Source organism: Hermetia illucens, chromosome 1 (assembly GCF_905115235.1).
Source record: "Hermetia illucens chromosome 1, iHerIll2.2.curated.20191125, whole genome shotgun sequence".
NCBI lineage: Eukaryota > Metazoa > Arthropoda > Insecta > Diptera > Stratiomyidae > Hermetia > Hermetia illucens.
In genome coordinates this window covers 196270656-196289321 of record NC_051849.1, presented here as the reverse complement: position 1 = coordinate 196289321, position 18666 = coordinate 196270656, and the positions used below count along the sequence as shown (strand labels likewise).

Below are 18666 nucleotides of genomic sequence, written 5' to 3'. Positions count from 1 at the left end.
CGAAGCTGACTGCTCTCTTCGAGTACTTGACGACAGTACTTCTCAATGACTTAACTGATATCATGTACCGCTCTGTGTACAATACCACATATAAGACGTCACACGATAAAACTACCACAAAACGCACGGAACTGGTGGCTATGCACCTCGGTTACTATAGACATTGGTCCACAACGCTCCGTCCATGATTGGAGAGCAGCCCACGTATTGCATTAGCTTTTTGAAGTGTTCCACTTCCAGCATGGAACACAATCCTGACTGGAAACGCTGAAAGAGAAAGTTATTGGAGCTACCACACTCAGTCAGGATGAAGCCCACCTTAAACATAAAATCCACTATATAGCTCCCTCTGGCAGAAAAATGTATGAATTATCCATCCAGTCTACTATACTCATGTAATGCTCTTTTTCAATAATCTTCTGACCTATCCCCTCCATCTAGTTACTACTAACAATATCACTTCATAGTCAAGAGAAAACTCCTCCCGATTCTGTAGACTAACGCTTGCTGGATTACCCCGAAATCAAGACGAGGTGCACTTGATAGTACCTGTGTAGTCTTGATAGAAGACACGCTTACAAGTAGCGCGCTGACAGGCATAAAGTAAATTCCTGTCCGGCACCGTCATCGCACATTTAGGAGAGACTCGTAGATAGCACAGGCAAGAAAAAGTCCTACAGATATGGATGATGCTTAGACCTCATGCATACATGGAGGTCCAGGGTTTTACCTGGCGTGTGGACATAACATCACGGTTCTTTTCAGACCCCAGCGTGGCTGGTACAGAAGTACTAGTTTATAATGTGGAAGAGGAAGAAACTTTTCAATTCTATAACCGAAGATGGAAAAATAAATTTACTCCTAAGGAATATTCAAATTACCATCCAATTCGGTAATTATCCTACACCGTGAAGATATTGACATATATGCTTTGCGAGCGCACTCGAGACATCATCGAAATTATCCCCAACTAAGCCGCGTTTGTCAAGGACGATGATACTACTCACAGGTAATACCTCGAAATAGTTAAAACACTGGAGCGACCAACCGATGCGTCCTACAATATAAACCGAGTTTGTTCAGAACTATGACATTACTGAAACGATACCCGCAAATATCGCCCTAACTATATGGTCGTCTACGATCTAGAGAAAGCAATTCGACACCTAGTACCAGAGAAATGCATCCACTGGGTTAAACTTTTTCTTTTTCTTCTGCTTTACCGCGTTCCAAAAACTAGACTTAAAACTTATCAACCTCACTTGAACCTAGCTTACAACTGAAATAAGTGACGAAACCAATTTAGATGAGTCAATCTCGATGTCAAATTGGACAAGGGCTATGGTAGATGGGCAACCAAAAAGACCCATTTTTGGACGCATAGTTAGTACCACTCCTAGTACAACATACACTGCGTTGTCTGATGTTGATCTCATTAAAATAAGGGATGCGCTTAGCAGGAAGAAGTGAACATCCTTCTGGTAGTACCTTCCGATTGTTACGATATTTTTCGTCCGTATTATAGTTTGATTTGGCTATCGTATTTTCCTAAGCGCGATCATGTGCAATGTTTGGTAGATCTGCCAACATTGGGAATTGTTGGCAACAGATACTATCTTTTACTCAGAAAAATAATTAGTAATGACTAGACCAAATTGCCACGGTTCTAGGAGGAAAGCAAAAAAAGGTGTTTTCTCTTCCATGCCTACATATTACCAAAGAGACCCAGAGAAAACTTCCAACTTTAGAATGGATCCTACAAAAGGCTTTCAACCGTAGAAGTAGCATTGAGATAAGTGCATCGTTGGGCAAGGACAATCTTTTCTAGGAACTTATTGCGTAAGAAAATTGTTCAACCTATATTTAGGTCATACCTCGGTCTATGATGAAGTTATATTTTACGGCGGATTATTGCATCATTTCATAGACCGGATAAAAATTAAGGAAAGGAACTTTGCCAATGCTGCATACTGAACAGGAACATTCCCTTGAGAAAAAAGCCTATTATATATGTCTCCTGTCCACCCCGCGCAGAGCATTCACTTAGTCTCATCTTGTGTATTTTCATTTTTTTTTCAATAAAAATGTGCTTTAGCTTCATGATCACCTGCGCATAGCACCTGGAAAACACAAGGACAAAGTTAAACATCCATGAAGAGCTAAAATTGGAACCAAGGTGTACGAGGTCGAGAGACTGCTACTCAATCAATTCCTAGTCGTAACACATACGGAAATTCTGTGGGAAGAATCATAAATAACGAATTTTCTGTGGATTTTGCAACATATATCTACAGATATTCGGCACTGCGAGTTTTGGCAGAAGCAACACTGGATAGAGAATACAATTATTGTCACCAAGAAAAGCAATATAAGCAGCTAAGAAAAAGAGCTTAGACAACGGTTGCATTCAATGAATTGCCCTATTCCTTTGTAGAAAGGGGACGAAAAGGAGGCAATTCTCGCCGGAAATCAGAGTTTTTTGTGGAGCCCGCAATAGAGGGTCTAACAAAATTAGAATGTTTGTATGATTTCGAGATGGACCAACATAATTTAAACCCAGGGTCCTCTGCTACCATCAATATAATCAGCAGAGACAACTCTCTTCATTTTGCCGACTATTCATGAATCACAGAGGTGAGGCTAATTAGACAAAAATCCGACATAATTAGGACCGATAAAGAGGAAGGCATATCTTAAAAGAACTGACAGTTTTCTTGTGAAAAAAAACAACTATAGAACATCAGTTAGCTCAAAGGAAAAGGAAAGGGAAGAGAATCCTGAACACCACTTACATACAAAATGGGATTGTAGGCCCTAATATTAAAAAAGTACTATGGAAACTACTCACCAGACTAAAGCAAAACTAGTGACACCTAAGAATATTCGGTTCCAAAGTTTATTCATTGGTGCTAAAGCACAATAGACAAGAGTGCAGGCTCAGCATCCATAAACATGTATGCGTGGCATATCTAAAACCTCTGCTGCCATTAAGCAGTACGGTCACCCAAGTGGTAGAGCGTCATGCATTAAGTCTGCAAAAGGCCCTGCCCGTAATATGTCCGTAAATACAACCACCATGAAACTTGTACAAAGGACAAGCCGCAAATAAGCGTGCCAAGAGCCTTTCCTCCAAAAATCGTCCTTGAGTACTGAGAGGGCAACCAGGTTATTATGGTAGCAGATAGCCTCTGGTGCGGCATCACGGCAAGAAATACTCCCATATAAATCGTTTGCCGGCTTGTATCCGCTCGCATTGTCAAACGGTTTGGTTGATACCAGCTCAGTGCAATATAGAATGGTACTGCATTATATATTGCAGACCTCACAGGCCAGCACTAACACAAAACTCGTGAACCTGGGGAACCACGACGACTATGTCCATTCGCCCATTTTACTGCAGACTAAGCAGCTACGAGAAACTCCTTCCATCGTTAGAAAGCAGCAAATACGTTGCATTATCGCATCGGAGTGTTTCACTGCTAAAGATACCGTCCAGTGCATGTTTCTCAATTCCGGATGTCACAGTACGCCAGATGGATACAGAGGAGATATTACTAATCCCCTAAATCTGTTTCACACAGAACACAACCTTGACGGGAAGGAAGGTTCCATGAGCAGAGAGATTCATTCAAGGTACATGCCCATCTCAAGCCCAAAATCCACGAATGAGCTCCCTCTGATAGAAACACATTTAATGTATCATACATGCTCTTTGACGAATGCTTTATTACAAAGAAAGTAGCTCTTCCACACCAGTAATGGAGTTTCGACACAGTCAACCACAGTCAACCAAATCTACAAAGATATTGTTTGACATAAACAAAGGGCTCTTTCACTACTTCTGCGCGATCTTTAGGAGATATCCAAGACTCAGATCTCATCCAATAGATCGCAAATACTATCACACCAGGTCAGTTTAGACTTTCCGTCCGGCAAGTATGTCTTCGCTACGTTTTCTTTTACCTGATAGACCCTTCGCCATAGGTCATCATTGTGTTTACCTACGAATCACCTTCAATTTTTTTCCTGCGACTGCCTGAGCAACTCGATATAAGATGAAACAACTCAAAGGCCGCCCTGTATTATTCCAGTAAATGCATCGCCCCAAAAAGAAAACAGATAAAACTGGAGAAGCTACGAATATACTCGAATGAAAGTGGGCTTGTTTGCTTTCGTTTGGGTACACTGGCTCATATGGTATGTTCGGCAGTAGCACCCCTACGGCGAAACGAAAGATAAAATTCAGGTGTATCAAAACCGTTTGGTACCTCTGTCAATGCTTATCAAGGAAGTGCCCTCGCACCACTCCTCTTTGTTCTTGTTACGGACACTGGCACACCGGGCATCCAACGTCCAGTTCCTTATTCACTGATTTATTATTATTCTGTTAAGGGAAAGTCGCACCGCGTCCTTGAAGAACTATTGTGCCCCTTTTACTGGTTATAGTGTACCTGTTGATCATAGTATCTCAAGCAGGCCTGTAACCGTTAGGAACTTTAGTATGTTCCCCACTTCCAGAAGTTTCAGCTTTGCATCTGGTATTAAGTGTTCTCCCAGATGTATCGACCTACTTTGCACAAGTGCCGGACACTGTCCCAGGACGTGCATAGAGGTTTCGTCCTCCTCCTCACAGAACCTGCAGGCAGTGTCCGTAGATATCCCTAGCTTCCCTAGGTGATAGTTCAGCCGACAATGACCAGTGAGAATTCCCACTATGATTCGGAGGTTCTTTTTGGTGAGGTTTAAGCAATCCTTTGTACGCATGGGTTCGTATCCCCAATGAGCACCCTGGACTGCTCCATCCCTGGTAGGCCCGCCCAATATATCATAGTTCCCTCAACCGTTTCTCTTCGTTTCTTAGATTCATAGCCATGAAACCGTTTCCGATTCCACAGAAGGGTTCTGGCCCATGTAAAGGCATCCTTGCTCCCTTCTTGGCTAATTCATCCGCTGCCTCATTGCCTTCCAACCCAGCATGGCCTGGAACCCAAAGTATCCAGACCTTGTTGGACAAGCCGAGTGTATTCAGTCTCTCAAGGCATTCCCATACCAGTTTAGAGTTCACCTGGTTGGACCTAAGTGCCTTGATCGCTGCTTGGCTATCGGTGAGAATAGCTATATTCTGCCTCATGTAGTTCCTTTGCAGATTAAAGGAGGCACATTTGTCTATGTCTATGGAATATGCTAGTGTACCTGCCCATTGGCTCAAAGTACATTTTCCTTGGACCAATGACACCGGCATCCGCTCCCTCTGCTGTGAGGGATCCGTCAGTGTACCAAGTAATCAGTTGCTGATTTAAGCCGTATGTCGCAGCCACGCTCTCTCAGTTTGCCTTGTTACTCGAACGTGTTTCAAACTTCTTATCGAAGTGAAACCTCGTTGTCATGTTGTCCCTCGTAATTCGGGATACCGCCTAGAAAGGATATCAATCTTCCTTCGATTTAGGCAGCTCCCCGCCTCACTCATGCTACCGGCCATCCTGAATATTGATCTCCTTGCCTGCATCTGTATGTGCAGATGGAGAGGGGTTAATCCCAGAAGGACCTCCAGGGATGCCGTTGGGCATATCCTCATTGCCCCACTGATACACACGCAAGCCAGCCTTTGGAGCTTATGTAATTCCCTGGCTTGTGTGCTGAGTTGGGTTCTTTCTGCCCAGATTACCGCTCCATAGGTAATCATTGGTCTTACTATTGCAGTATATATCCAAAGTAGTATCTTCGGGCTGCAACCCCATTTTTTTCCTGCTATGGATCTGCAAGTCATCAGAGCCTTCGTGGCTTTTCGACAAGTGTTTCCGACATGTGTCTTCCAGAGTAATTTTTGGTCTAGCGTGATTCCCAAATATTTGACCTCTGTTTCTCGTTTCACCTCCATATCATGTAATGTTATGGCTTTCAGGTGATCCAGCTTACGCCTCCTAGTGAATGGTACTATGGTGGTTTTGGTTGGGTTGATCCGCAGTCCCACCTTCCTGCACCAGGCACTAGTAACCCTTAATCCAGTTTGGATTCTAACACATAGGGTATCTTCATATTTGCTCCTACAGATTAGAACAATGTCGTCCGCGTAGCCCTGGACTTGTATTCCAGTATTAGTTAACACGTCCAGGAGTTCATCCGCTACCATACTCCACATCAGCGGCGATAGTACTCCACCCTGTGGACAGCCTTGAGTGGTGTTCATGATAATAGAATTTGTACCTCTTTGTACCTCTATTTGTCTGCTTTCTAGCATTTTGCCCATCCAGAGTGCCAGGGTGTTTTCCACTCCTTTGCGGCTCAGGGCATCCTGTATCTCTGTGTGCGATGTGTCGAATGCTCCTTCGATATCGAAAAACGCGCACAGTGCAATTTCTTTTGTTTCTATGGCGTCCCGTAGTACCTCTGTAAGCTGATACAGAGCAGTTTCAGTTGACCGTCCTGCCCGGTAAGCGTGTTGACAGTGATGTAGGGGATTACGCGTTAGAACGTTAGTTCTAATATAGTTGTCTATGACCTTCTCCACCGTTTTGAGTACGAACGATGTTAGGCAGATTGGTCTGAAAGATTTAGGGTGAAAAGGATCCTTTTTACCCGCTTTCGGAATAAAGACCACTTTTGCCCGTCTCCATGCCCTTGGTATGTAACCCAGTGCTGTGCTCCCCCTTACCACCCTCAGAAGAGACTCTAAGATAATTCCTAGGCCTCTCTGGATAAGTGCTGGGAAAATGCCATCTACTCCGGGAGATTTCATTGGTTGAAAAGTTCCCTCTGCACATCTTAGCCCAGCTTCTGATCATACGTCTTTTGCTAGTTTCCAGCTCTCCTTCCTTCCCCTTTTATTTGTTGTTAGGGTATCAGGCAGATTGTTGTCGCCTGCCACCGAGGGGTAGGGCCCCGGGAAATGAGTTCTGAGAAGCAGGTGTACCCTGTCCTCCTCATTCTCGGTAAATGTCCCATCTTCCTTTTTCAAGCAGACAGAGGATATTCCCCCGTCTTTGGCTACAGCCTTGTACAACCTGGTTGCTTCTGTGATCTGTTCAATCCCTTCACAGAATTTCCTAAAGCTGTTCCATTTCGCTTCCCTGATCGCGTTGCTATACACAGTCAGTGCATTTTTATACCTCCGCTAGTCCCCGTTTTGTTTCGCCCGGTTAAAGAGTTTTCGTACCTCCGTTCTCATTCTGGCTAGGTTCCTGTTCCACCATGGTACATCCCTTGATGACTTGACTGTCTTGGCCGGACAGCTGGCCTCATATGCGTCAATGACGATTGTGTTGAGGTCTTCCACCACCGTTTCTAATTTCAATTCGCTCCTGATGTCACCGCCCCCTTGAAGGTGGGCAATGTTGTTGCTCAGGTGCGTTGTGTAGGATTCCCAATCCGTTCTCTTGGGATTCCTTATTATTCTTTTTATTTCGGAGTTACCCTCAATGTCGAATCTGATTATCCTGTGATCAGACAATGACAATTCATCCGACACCCTCCAATTCCTGACCATCCCGTTCATTAGGGTATTTCCTAGAATTATATCTAGTACCTCTTGTCTGGTGCTGGTCACAAATGTTGGAGTGTTCCCTACGTTGTATATTTCTAACTTATTACTAAGAATAAATTCGAGAAGGTACTCACCTCTACGATTAGTGTCGCTGCTTCCCCACACTTCGTGGTGGGCGTTGGCATCGCAGCCGAGAAGAAGTGGTAACGCCCTCTCCTCGCAATACTCCGTCAGCTTTGCGACTTGTTCCGGTGGAGCCCGGCTGTCGTCTCCTGGGAAGTATCCCGATGTTGTAACTGCCTCTCGAGTGCTCCTCCCGGCTTCCAATGAGACTTGGATAGCCACAAGGTCCCCGGTTAAGAACTCTGAAAGACATATGTATTTTAAATTACGTTTGAGAATTATGCAAGCTCTTGGTTTTTCACAAGAGGAGTCCCAAATTACCTGCATGTCTCTTCCTTGCAGACCGCGAATCTGCCCCCGGTACACCCAGGGCTCCTGAGCCAGCACTATTCCAATGTTTTCCTTGGAATTTGCCCTTGCAATCACTGCAGATGCAGCTCTCGCATGGTGGAGGTTTATCTGGACTATCCTAGTGCTGGCCATTGGCTCCGTTATTGTTTGGAGCTCTTCTCCACTGTCGGAGTGTCACCCTTCTCCTCCGACATGGCGCTTTCCTGCGCATCGCTGTCCACCCCGAGCCCTAGGAGTCCTAGGTCTAGGTCGTCCAGCTTCTGCTTTTCACTGGGCAGCAGGTTTATTTCCCTGGTTGATCCAGTTCTTTCCACCTCTATGGCTTCCGCGACTTCTTCAGGGACCGCGGTAAGTTTTCCACCCGATGCCTCCTCCGAAGTCTCTTTCCTTGGCTTTTTCTTGTGCACATGCACGGGTGTGTTGCCAAATCGGTAGTTAATATGACAACTCCGACGTTTAGTTGCCTCCAGGGATCGGTCATCTACCCCGATCGTGAGGAGTTTACCTTTTCCCTCCACCTTGCTTCTGAAGACTCTCCATAGTCGAGTATGGAGATCTTCATTCTGATTCACTGATTTATGCAGATGATGATCTCGAGTAACTTGTTTAAAAATGGAATGAGCGCCTCGCGTTATACGGTCGCAAACTGAATCTGAATAAAACAAAATTTTGGTTGGATAATGATGAGACTGGATCAAGTGGCTATTCACAACTGGCGTTCTTTGTGGTCGATGTATCAACGAGCATCTCAAATCGAATCGCCCTGTCGCGCTCTATGGTTCTGAATGTTGATCGATTATAAAAGACAATGAACGGCGCTTCGCGGTAACTGAGACGACATTCGAAATGAAGATATTCACGATCGATATCAGGTTGCATCGATCGTGGAAAAATTTCGAGTTAGACGTTTTCATTGGTGTGCTCATGTAAATCACGCTGACGAGACTTCATTCGCCAAGATTGTTCTGATCATCAGCGTCTTTGGGAAACGTCCAAAAATACTGGCGGAAACAACAATAATGATACAAACCTTGAAACTTCTCAAAGAAAGAGGATTTGGGGATGCCTCATCAGCGCCAGATCATAATTGTTTGTGTCAGTGCACCGCGACTTTTGTCTGTCACTAAATACTCGCTGAATAATTTCTCGTTTGCAACCAAGGAACAGAGGTTGCCAAGTAGAAGTGAAAACATACTGGGTAAATCGGCGTAGATATTTCTTAGCATTTGCGTAATACATACACGGTGATGTCCTGTATATATTCCTGAGGGACATTTAATCATATCCTTTTGTATTACAGTCAACAGGTGCGAGTGTTGTTGAAACTGTTGTGATTTCGCCTTACTCATTCATTTCATGTGCCCCAAATTTCAAATCAGGAATTATGTGAACCAAAAGCAGTACAAAAACAAAACCCATCCATATTCAAGATTTATATCCTTTGACAAACTGCATTACCCTGAGGCTTGAACCCTGTCAACCATATACTGGATAGCTAAAATTTAACTATGTTTAAAATTGATAACACTTTGCGTTACATTGTAGACTAGTTCTGACCAGCCCACACCATTCCTTTCCTTCAGTATTTCTTCCTTGGAACATGCTCCCATATGTCCTTACACATAGCACATCCATGAATGCATGCCATGTTCAAATTCTGCATGGATTCCAGAAAAAGTGCTGTGAAATGCGAAATGGCTTACGCTGTTGTTGCTTTCCTACGCTCGTATCTTTTCTTTTTCGATATAAGAAGATCTAAGTGCTCTTTATATTATAGTCCTCCTGTTATTGACAAATGCTTCGAACAAACGGAGTTTATTCTTTTCAGTGACATACGACAATGGGAGAATATAAAGATGTGAAAAAGCGATAGGATAAAGAGCTTTTATTGCTTTAAAGTGTTTTATTGTTGATAAATTTTCACTTTATAGAAATGATAGTTATATTTATTTAGGCACTTGAAGGATATCTCCCTAGTAGTAGTTCGGGAAAGTGTATGTTAGTACCAAAATATTCAGGCGTAATTTTGGGGAACTTTGAAGCGGACTACAGAGGACGTATTCATTCCACTGAATAAGTTGAGTAGTGGCATCAGAATTAGTTCAGGTTCGAAGATCTATGATGATCCCTTTTTGAAAAATTCATCTTATGCACAAGAAAGTATATTTATGTCACGCAGTTAGTACCTAAAGGGAAACGAAGAGAGTCACTGGCCCAATAATTAATAATTATGTCCATTAAACTTGTATGCTCCCTTGCTATGATTGAGCGCCGATTTCTCACCACTCTCATCCTTCAGTTTCTAGCAAGGGCAACCAATAGATGAACGAATCTACTTTCAAAAAGTAAGCCTATAAAGGAAGGAAAACAGCAGCAATTACCGAACTGCCTGGTGTTCTGGCCTGTACAATCGCTCAATCTCAGGTGGGGTCTGCCAAATTTTGTATTTCATAGATAGATATTGTCCCTGTTGACTTTTCCGGCTGGGTTATCCTCATCCATTCGGACTAGATGGTCATCTACTGAAGTTTATTTAACCAAATTGTATCTACAAACAAACGGTTGTGATACCACTCATGATGGTGTTCGTTATACAAATTACGGAAGCGTCTATTCTACTAAGAACCCGCGGAATAGTACATGAAAATTGGCGGCATCACTCTCTTGAATAGCAGAACTATGGTAAACCTATTGTGAAAATGTTATAGCGAGGCACTTTTTGCAAACTGTAAAAGGACATGTTAACTGCCAACAATCGAACTTCTTTGATCTAGCTGTTACCTTTGTTTCGACTCTTATATATCGATATCGTCAGTGTGGACCAGTAGCTAGTTGGTTTTAAAAACGATAGTACTTCTTACACTCACTTCAGGGGTATTACTTGTTTAGGACCAGAATAAAAAGAATACATAATAGAGTATCCTTGTAGCCTTCTTTTAGAACTTTATTAGCGGAAAAAGGTTCCGAGAATAGTCTTGCTGCTTTTTTGGATATCCTACATTGATCAGTGTCCACTATGTCAGTCTTACCTGTTTGGGATAGCGATACCTGGCTGAAAGGAAAAAATAAAATAGCAGAGGTTAGCAGGGTTGGTCGTCTACACAAACTGCAAAGAAATCCCAACGTCAATCAGGTGTTTTATAAGCTTCAGAAGTGCTCAATGGAAGAAGAAAATATGCTACATTACGAGAACTATTTGTACACTCAAAACAGGAATTAATTGGAAGAAAAATTTGCTATACCCACCTAATATCAGAATTAGGAAATACGGAATAATACTACATGAGCTGGTAGCGGATTCCGAAAGCCGGTTACCAGCTATCATTGCCTGTGATTTTAACAGTTAGTTCAGAGAGTGAGACAGCAACCCAAGGGAAACTAGGACCAAAAAATGTTCTGCTCGTAAATGAAAGCAATATTCCAGTTTTTCGCAAGAATAAGGCGAGCTCATTGTGATAAGACTAGGAGGAAATACTGAAACGTCAAAATCTTCAATGGGGAAGGCGGAGGGAATGTAGAAACTATCCGGTGTGGTCAATATTGATTTATGACGTAACGACTAGAGGTAAGCTATGGCGAAGCTCAAAGAGAAGAAATTTTTTCAAATTTGCTGCAGTGAGTACCCTGTTTCCTGAATGACTGCAAAATGCCAGAAATAGAGCAGCTGTTCAATTGAGGAAATGCCACGTTCAACCGTTCGGTTTGTGTTTTCAGGATGCAGATCTGGAAACAAAGTGACAAACTACAAAACAGAGGCAGTATTGGCGAACGAAAATAGCCAAGAAGGCTGCAGCTATCTAAAGTGTTTATCTCGATTTTTCTTCGCCATCTGAAGTATTCGGCTGCTAATTAGTTTGAATAGTTTCCACGCTAGACAGCCGCCAGCGGGACACAGACAGTACCCACCGAAGGGCTGTGGACGGAAGGAGCCCGCCTGGCCATTTCGTCAGCCCACTCATTCCTCTCTTTATTCCTATGACCGGAAACCCAAAAGCGAGGGACCTTAAGCGTGCCGGCCAGACTGCATAATGCGTTTCTGCACTGCCCCACCAGTCTCAAAGATGTCGCCGTTGAGTACAAACCCTTAACGGCCGCTTGACTGTCGGTCAAATTGGCTTTGTTATGCTTGGGGCTCAGATCATGCCCCTGCCATCGACAGGCTTACAGTATGGCCAGTACTTCCGCTTGGAATACGCTAGTGAAACCTGGGAGGCCTTACAAGGTTCATATACTATGTGTATCCAAAAAACCTCTCGCACCGACTCCACAGACCATCTTTGATTCGCTGGTGAACAATATTGTGTCGCAGCCTTGAAACGTGTGGCCGGTCTTCCACTCTGCCTGGTTGGAAAGTCCACAGCAAAGTTCTCGTGAAGTTCGGTTTTTGTGTGGCATAGTCCGTGGAAATGCCCAGATTTCCCGGCCCACTTCGTCTAGAATATTACTATGGCTGCAGGGCTTCGCTGTCCATCATCCGAACTCACTTAGTCTGACGTCAGTGTGGAGGTCTCGGGAGAAGAACCGTAGGGGTTTATTGAAAGCTTAGCATCCTCGCCCGGGGACCCTATTTTTTGCAAAGGTCCTCTTGCAGGCATAGAAGGCTATGCAGACCTTCTTCACCCTTAGTTCTATGTTTGATCTCCAATTTACCCTCGTATCCATTATTACACCCAAATACTTTACTTTGGAAAAAAGATTCAATCTTTGTGCATTTAGCCATGGGACGTGAAATTCGGGTGCCCTTGTCTTGGCAGCGAATTGCATCAGTTCCCTTTTCGTTGAATTTATACACCCGCATCTTGGGGCCTACAACCGCAAATTTGCCAACGCTCCTTCCATGATGTTATTTATAATGGAGGGAAACATCCCTCAGATCAATATTATGAAGTGGGTGGAAGGGAACTGGCTAGTTATCAAGGAGGAGAAACCCCAGGCGAGCAGCTAACCTTTTCTGTCCCGTGTAAATGAAGAGTGTCCTGGAGGCACTGAAAAACGCACACTCCAACGTGCAGTGAAGATTTAAGGACGCAAAGTTTCCGCTCCACGAAACGATATCTGCTTTGAAGCCCTTCGATGGATCAGACGCTTATTGGTGCAACGTCGATGTCTTCTTCTAGGAGGAAAACTGACAGATTAGCAAAGGGACACTTCCAATGCTACAGATTTCGACTGTATCTAGGTGGTTGTCCGGTTTCGTGGAGTGGAAACTTTTGCGTTCTTGAATCTTCACTGCACGTTGTAGTGTGCCTTTTTCAGTGCCTCCAGGGCACTTTTCATTTATGCGGGACAGAAAAGGTTAGCTGTTCGCCAAGAGTTCCTCCTACTCGATAACTAGCCAGTTCCGCAAGAGTGAGCTTATGACTAGAGAGAGCAGTACTTTGCTGGCCTACTTAGGTTCATCCGCTAAAACTCTGTAGATTTCACATGCGCCTTAAATCTAGATCGATTATCGAGCCTTTCTCCCAGTTATTTGACTGCCTTCTTGCTTCTTATGGTCTGGTTTGTAACTAGTGCAATGTATCTTTTGGCTTGCTATTAGGACGGCTTCCATTAAATGATCCGTAGGTAATAGTTCAAGTCAATTTTTGGACTTCCGGATCGCTTTATTTCCTACGATCTCGTGGATAAACTTTGCCACAACAACCACGTCCGGAAGCCAAGTTTTACTTCCTCCACTAAGGGCAGGCGTCTGCCTCATATCATAAAAAATGTTCTACAAGAGAAGAGATAACATTGATCCCCGAGGAACGCTGCCCGGTAGTAATTTGTCATATTTCCTCCTATAACTAATGCCATGTATCTATCTCTCTAACTGCATATTAGATAGAGCTCTTTAATTTTCAGGTGCCTCTGGTAATCTGCAATTTTTCTCATTGTGGACATATAAAATTACCATGAACAAAACCAAATGTTGTTGCTTCCATATTTTAAGGAAGATCCTTTCGTCGGGAAATTTTTGTATGGTTTGTATAAACATGCCTGGTCTCATGTGGACAACAGCTTTCATTACTTTGCTCCTATCATTTTCTTGTCGCTTATTTTCTGACACATTGTGGGTAATGCAATACAAACAATGTCTTCTGAATTGGCTGCTCCAATTGCTTCAATCACGGTATTCGATCATTGCAGGAACATTGTCTCAACTATTAGCATTACAGGGCAGATTACCCGTGGTGTCTTCTTGTTGTGCTTCAAAGGTTTACGTCAGCTTCCTAGCAGAGGTTTTTTAACGATTCTGCTTTTACATTATTTGATCGCTCTATGGTCTACCAGTCGTTCCGTGCCCCCCAGTTCTGCCACAATTATCTAAATGTAAAGAGCCGCTCTTGGAAGTGCAGTTTTTCTCTCAATCGTTTAACAATTCTTCCGGCATGCAGACATTTTGCCCTGAGCTCCTTTATTTCTTCATTCTCCAGCAGGAAAGCAAGCGTCGCATCGCAAATGCTAACAGCGGCCTGATTTAGTTATTTGGACTTTTAGACTGTTCTACTGATCCTTGGTTCATACTAGCGGAATTCATCATCAGGTCAGGTACACATATGTCAAAAAAACTATCTTTCCATGTGGGACCTGTCAGTTTGAGATTCTGCGTCTTCCTATGCTCTCTCTTTTCGAACTTTATCGCCAGATGATCGTCGTATGCAAATTTTTTTGCTAACCCACCATCTCGTCTTAGACAAAAGAGAACAGCTGGCGAAGATGATACCAATGAAAGAACTCATCCCAGGTTTACGATATATATTTGACTAATCGTTATACGGGCTGCCTATTTTCAGAGATAGAAAGGGTTGGAGCAGACTACGACTTCTGACGTTGGCATGTTTGCTGCCCCACTCTGTCACCCATGCGTTGAAGTCAGTACTGTCTTGCGTTGTCCGGAACTCATATATTGTCCAACTAATTGTTCGGTATCAACTATAAACGTTGACGCAATTTATTTTATTCCAGATGAAACCAGCTGCTCGCTCTTCGACTTTTTGGAACGCTCGCTTCCCGTAAACCCATATTATAACTTGTTTTCTCCTGCCTGTCTCCAGTCACTGATCCATGCACTACTCCCAGGAATTTTATATGACTCTTTGATTAGAACAACGGCCACTCTCTCGTCTATTACAATATGTACCAGGAGACCCTGAGCCGTCTCGTAGTGACTGACGTAGGTGCATGGAAATATGTGGTTGGGTGAGAAAATGTTTGGCAGACGAAAGTCCTGCACTGCGACTGTCAATACTTTCGACCTCTTAAAGACAGACAAGTCAGATATTAAATCGATTTCAATTACGTTTGATTTTAATATGCTAAACTTTGAAAATGGAATTGAAGACCAGACAAACCACGAAAGTCAAAGGGAGAGTTGCAATATAGAAAAAGCTTAGATTTTGTGCCCTCTCAGCATAATCTCCACAAAAAGCCAGATTAATAAAAACCAGTGCCCAAAATATAGTAAACAAACTAACTATACCATCCTAAAACAAACGAGGCATAACGCATTTATTTTGCACAAAGTAACGTAACGCTTTCCAATTCAAGATGCTGGCACTTATTTCAGAAAGAGAATTCCACTACAGCATCGCACAGAAGCAGTCTTACTTTCCTTAACTGTGGAGCACGATATTATGCTTATTTACACGTATGTTTTCATTCCACTCTGTTGCATAATTGCAATCCGTAATTACGTCAAGAAGCTGAGGTATTGAAGTGCATATTACTTTAGGCATCTTTTTAAAAGAAGAAAACTATCTATTCTTCTGCATCTAAACAATGATATAATGTGACATGTACACCCCGCGATCAAATGGTGTAATGTGACGATAATTTAAAATTACTATTATATATATCCAAACTTCTCCTTCAACCTCTAATTAATTATTGTGGATAGCGAGGTACACAGGTCTGGATTGGGATCGCCACCTCTCTCGATCGAAAGCTTGGTATAGATAAAGATGCGATTTCCAGGTCGTTGCTTAGTATTTTAAATCATCGCTAAAAACAACAAACAGCAACGGCGCAAAGGCCAAGATATATTCAGCCTCGTCGTTTCGATCCTATGATCCGGGTTGAAATCCTAGTCGCATCATTGATGTCTTTGTTTGGCTTTGTGTTTGTCCCGCTGATGTAGGCTTATCAGTTGTACATTCAGGGGAATGATGAAGCGCAGCAATAAAATGAGGATTATCATCATCATCATCGACGGAGCAACAGCCGGTACCTGGACTAGGCTTGTCTTAGAAAAGAACTCCAGGCATCCGGATTTAGCGCCGAGGTCCAAAAATTCCATATTCCTAAAAGCTGTCCGGCGTCTTGGCATACACGATCATCCCATCTGAGCCAGGGTCTGCTAGCTCTTTTTCTACCATAGATATTGCCCTTGTAGATTTTTCGGGCTGGATCATCCACACCGATCCACCCCCGCAACCTATTAAGCCTGATTTGATCCACACCCAGAAAGTCATGGTATCACCCATAAATTTCATCATTATGTTATATAAACTAAGAAATAATATAGGGATACCCTGGTATATAAGCAAAAGTGAAAGTTAATTCTTGAACTTCTGTTCTTCAAGTTTTCTCGAGCGTTAAGGGTTTCTGCCAAAAGAGCTTATTAGAACCCGAAACTCCTAGCCTCCATTTACTGGGGTTGAAGAGACTACTGCTTATTTTGACCTTCATTCTCTGTTCTCTGCTTTTTCAAACTTGAAAAATTGGTCAACATCTTTCGACTTTTTCTGAACTGTTCCATTAATTTCTTGCATACTCCCGAAATAGATCCCAAAAACTTCCTTAATTTGTAGCCAAATATAACCATGTTTCATGCAACCTAAAAGCCTCTGCCAGATTACCCTTATCCTGTAATGTATGTTCACTTCATCGCTAACATTTGTAATTAAACACAGTATTTTATTGTTATAGAAATATGAGAAGATTCACTGAACTTTCATTTTAATCTGAAACGTATATAACGCAACCACGGGAACTGCATCTGCATTTCTAGATTTTGAAGCGTCATGTTCACTTCATTCAGTGCGAATTCCGAGCATCCTCTTGGCTCGATATCATTACAACGAGTCGGTTTACAATGAATAGACGCGTGTTCCTCTGCTCCTATGGGGTATGTTCGAGTTAAATCTAATTAATTAAAACTTTTTAACAGAAAACATAAAGTTAGTCATGTTTTCGACCCTTTTGTAAGAAATTTTACGGTCTCGTCCAGCTTGTTTGGTGTGAAATTGATCTAATTTGGGTTTTAGCTTTTTATGGAATAATAAATATTCTGTTAAAAAGTGTGTGTCGGTTAAATGTTACTATAAATGCACTTATCTGTGAATGATTAAAGATTTATTGCATATTAATGAAAGCGATTCGATTTTCATTTAAAATTTGAAAAAACTGAAAGTGATCTCAATGTACTTGAGTATAACTGAGAAAGCTGGCACCACAATCCAAAAATCGACCTAAAGTCGAAGTATGCGTGCTTCGTTTCCAGAAATTTATTGAAAATGGAACGCCTTGGAGTAATACTGTTCCTGTTTTCCGGCGTGGTGGAAGGTTTAAGTTTACCTTACTACTTACTTCCAGATCTGAAGAAGTTTTGTCGAATATACTCATCTTCTTACCTGTCCATATACCCACAAAGTGTTATTATGTGTTATCTCATGACGCAGATCAGATTTGCTGAAAATATTGTCAAGTATTATTTTGTAAAATAGGTGAAAGTTGAACTTTCAACCCCATCTTCGGAGGGGATGATGAATTTATAGAAGAGAGGGGGGATGTGCCCCTTCTTCATATCCGATTAAAGCTCGTGGCAGTTACACCCTTAAGAAAGTGGGTCTTTTTATATCATCAAGGTAAAGTTGCACGCCCTACCCCGTGAAAGGGAGAGTCTGATATGTAGAAAAAAAAGCAAGATCCCCGCCCCTGTTTTCTACTTGCGTTGAAAAGTTGTGGCAGTCATCCCCTCCTATTTTCAATCCAAAACGGTTGAGCTTAACTTTAAACCCTAACCACACAAAGGTAAAGGAGACAATGGAGGAAAACTGCGTTGAAAAATCAGGCCAGACACCCCCGTTAAAAGCCTATGGCGTTTCAAATGGGGGTGTTAGATACCATCATGGTAAGGTTTGTCAACCCTATTCCTGGAGAAGGAGGCAAAAAGAATGTATGTAGAATGAAGAAAAATGTCCCCATTTCAAACAGCTTTGAAAAATTGTAGCGGTCATCTTCCATTGGAAGGTTATAGCGGTTCGAAAGGGAGCTAATTTGGTATCAGTAAAAAGCTTATTGGTAAGGCAATCATTGTCGCGATGTGGATGGGGGGTTACAGAGGGTGGGCCACCTCTTGTCCCTCTACAGCTTCAGGTTGATGATTATATAAAAAAGCCCTATTTTGAGGGGCGATAACTTCCCCCTCCACAAGCTTTCCAACCCCGACGGGGATGGTGTTGAAAATGCAACCTTTATAGTTCCTTCGAAATCTCTTTTTAATCGGACAAATCGTCGGTAATGGAGCCATGCTTCTGAACAAGGGTCAGGAAATCTGCTAATTAAACGAAATATTCTAAAGTAAAAATTTTTCAATACAGTGGTCTCCCAATAATTCGTATACAATTATTCATATTTCCTGTAATTTCGCACCAAATCTTCTATCGCTTCATCATACGAATTATCTAGATTCTACCGTATTTAACAATAAAGGTATTATTCGTGATTCA

At 42.5% G+C, this 18666-nt stretch overlaps 1 protein-coding gene across 1 annotated transcript in view; it reads left to right on the top strand.

The window, feature by feature from the left end:
* LOC119647087 (protein cappuccino) overlaps positions 1-18666 on the top strand; it is a 151629-nt gene that overhangs the window by 126372 nt on the left and 6591 nt on the right. The gene's annotated exons all lie outside the window — the stretch shown is intronic.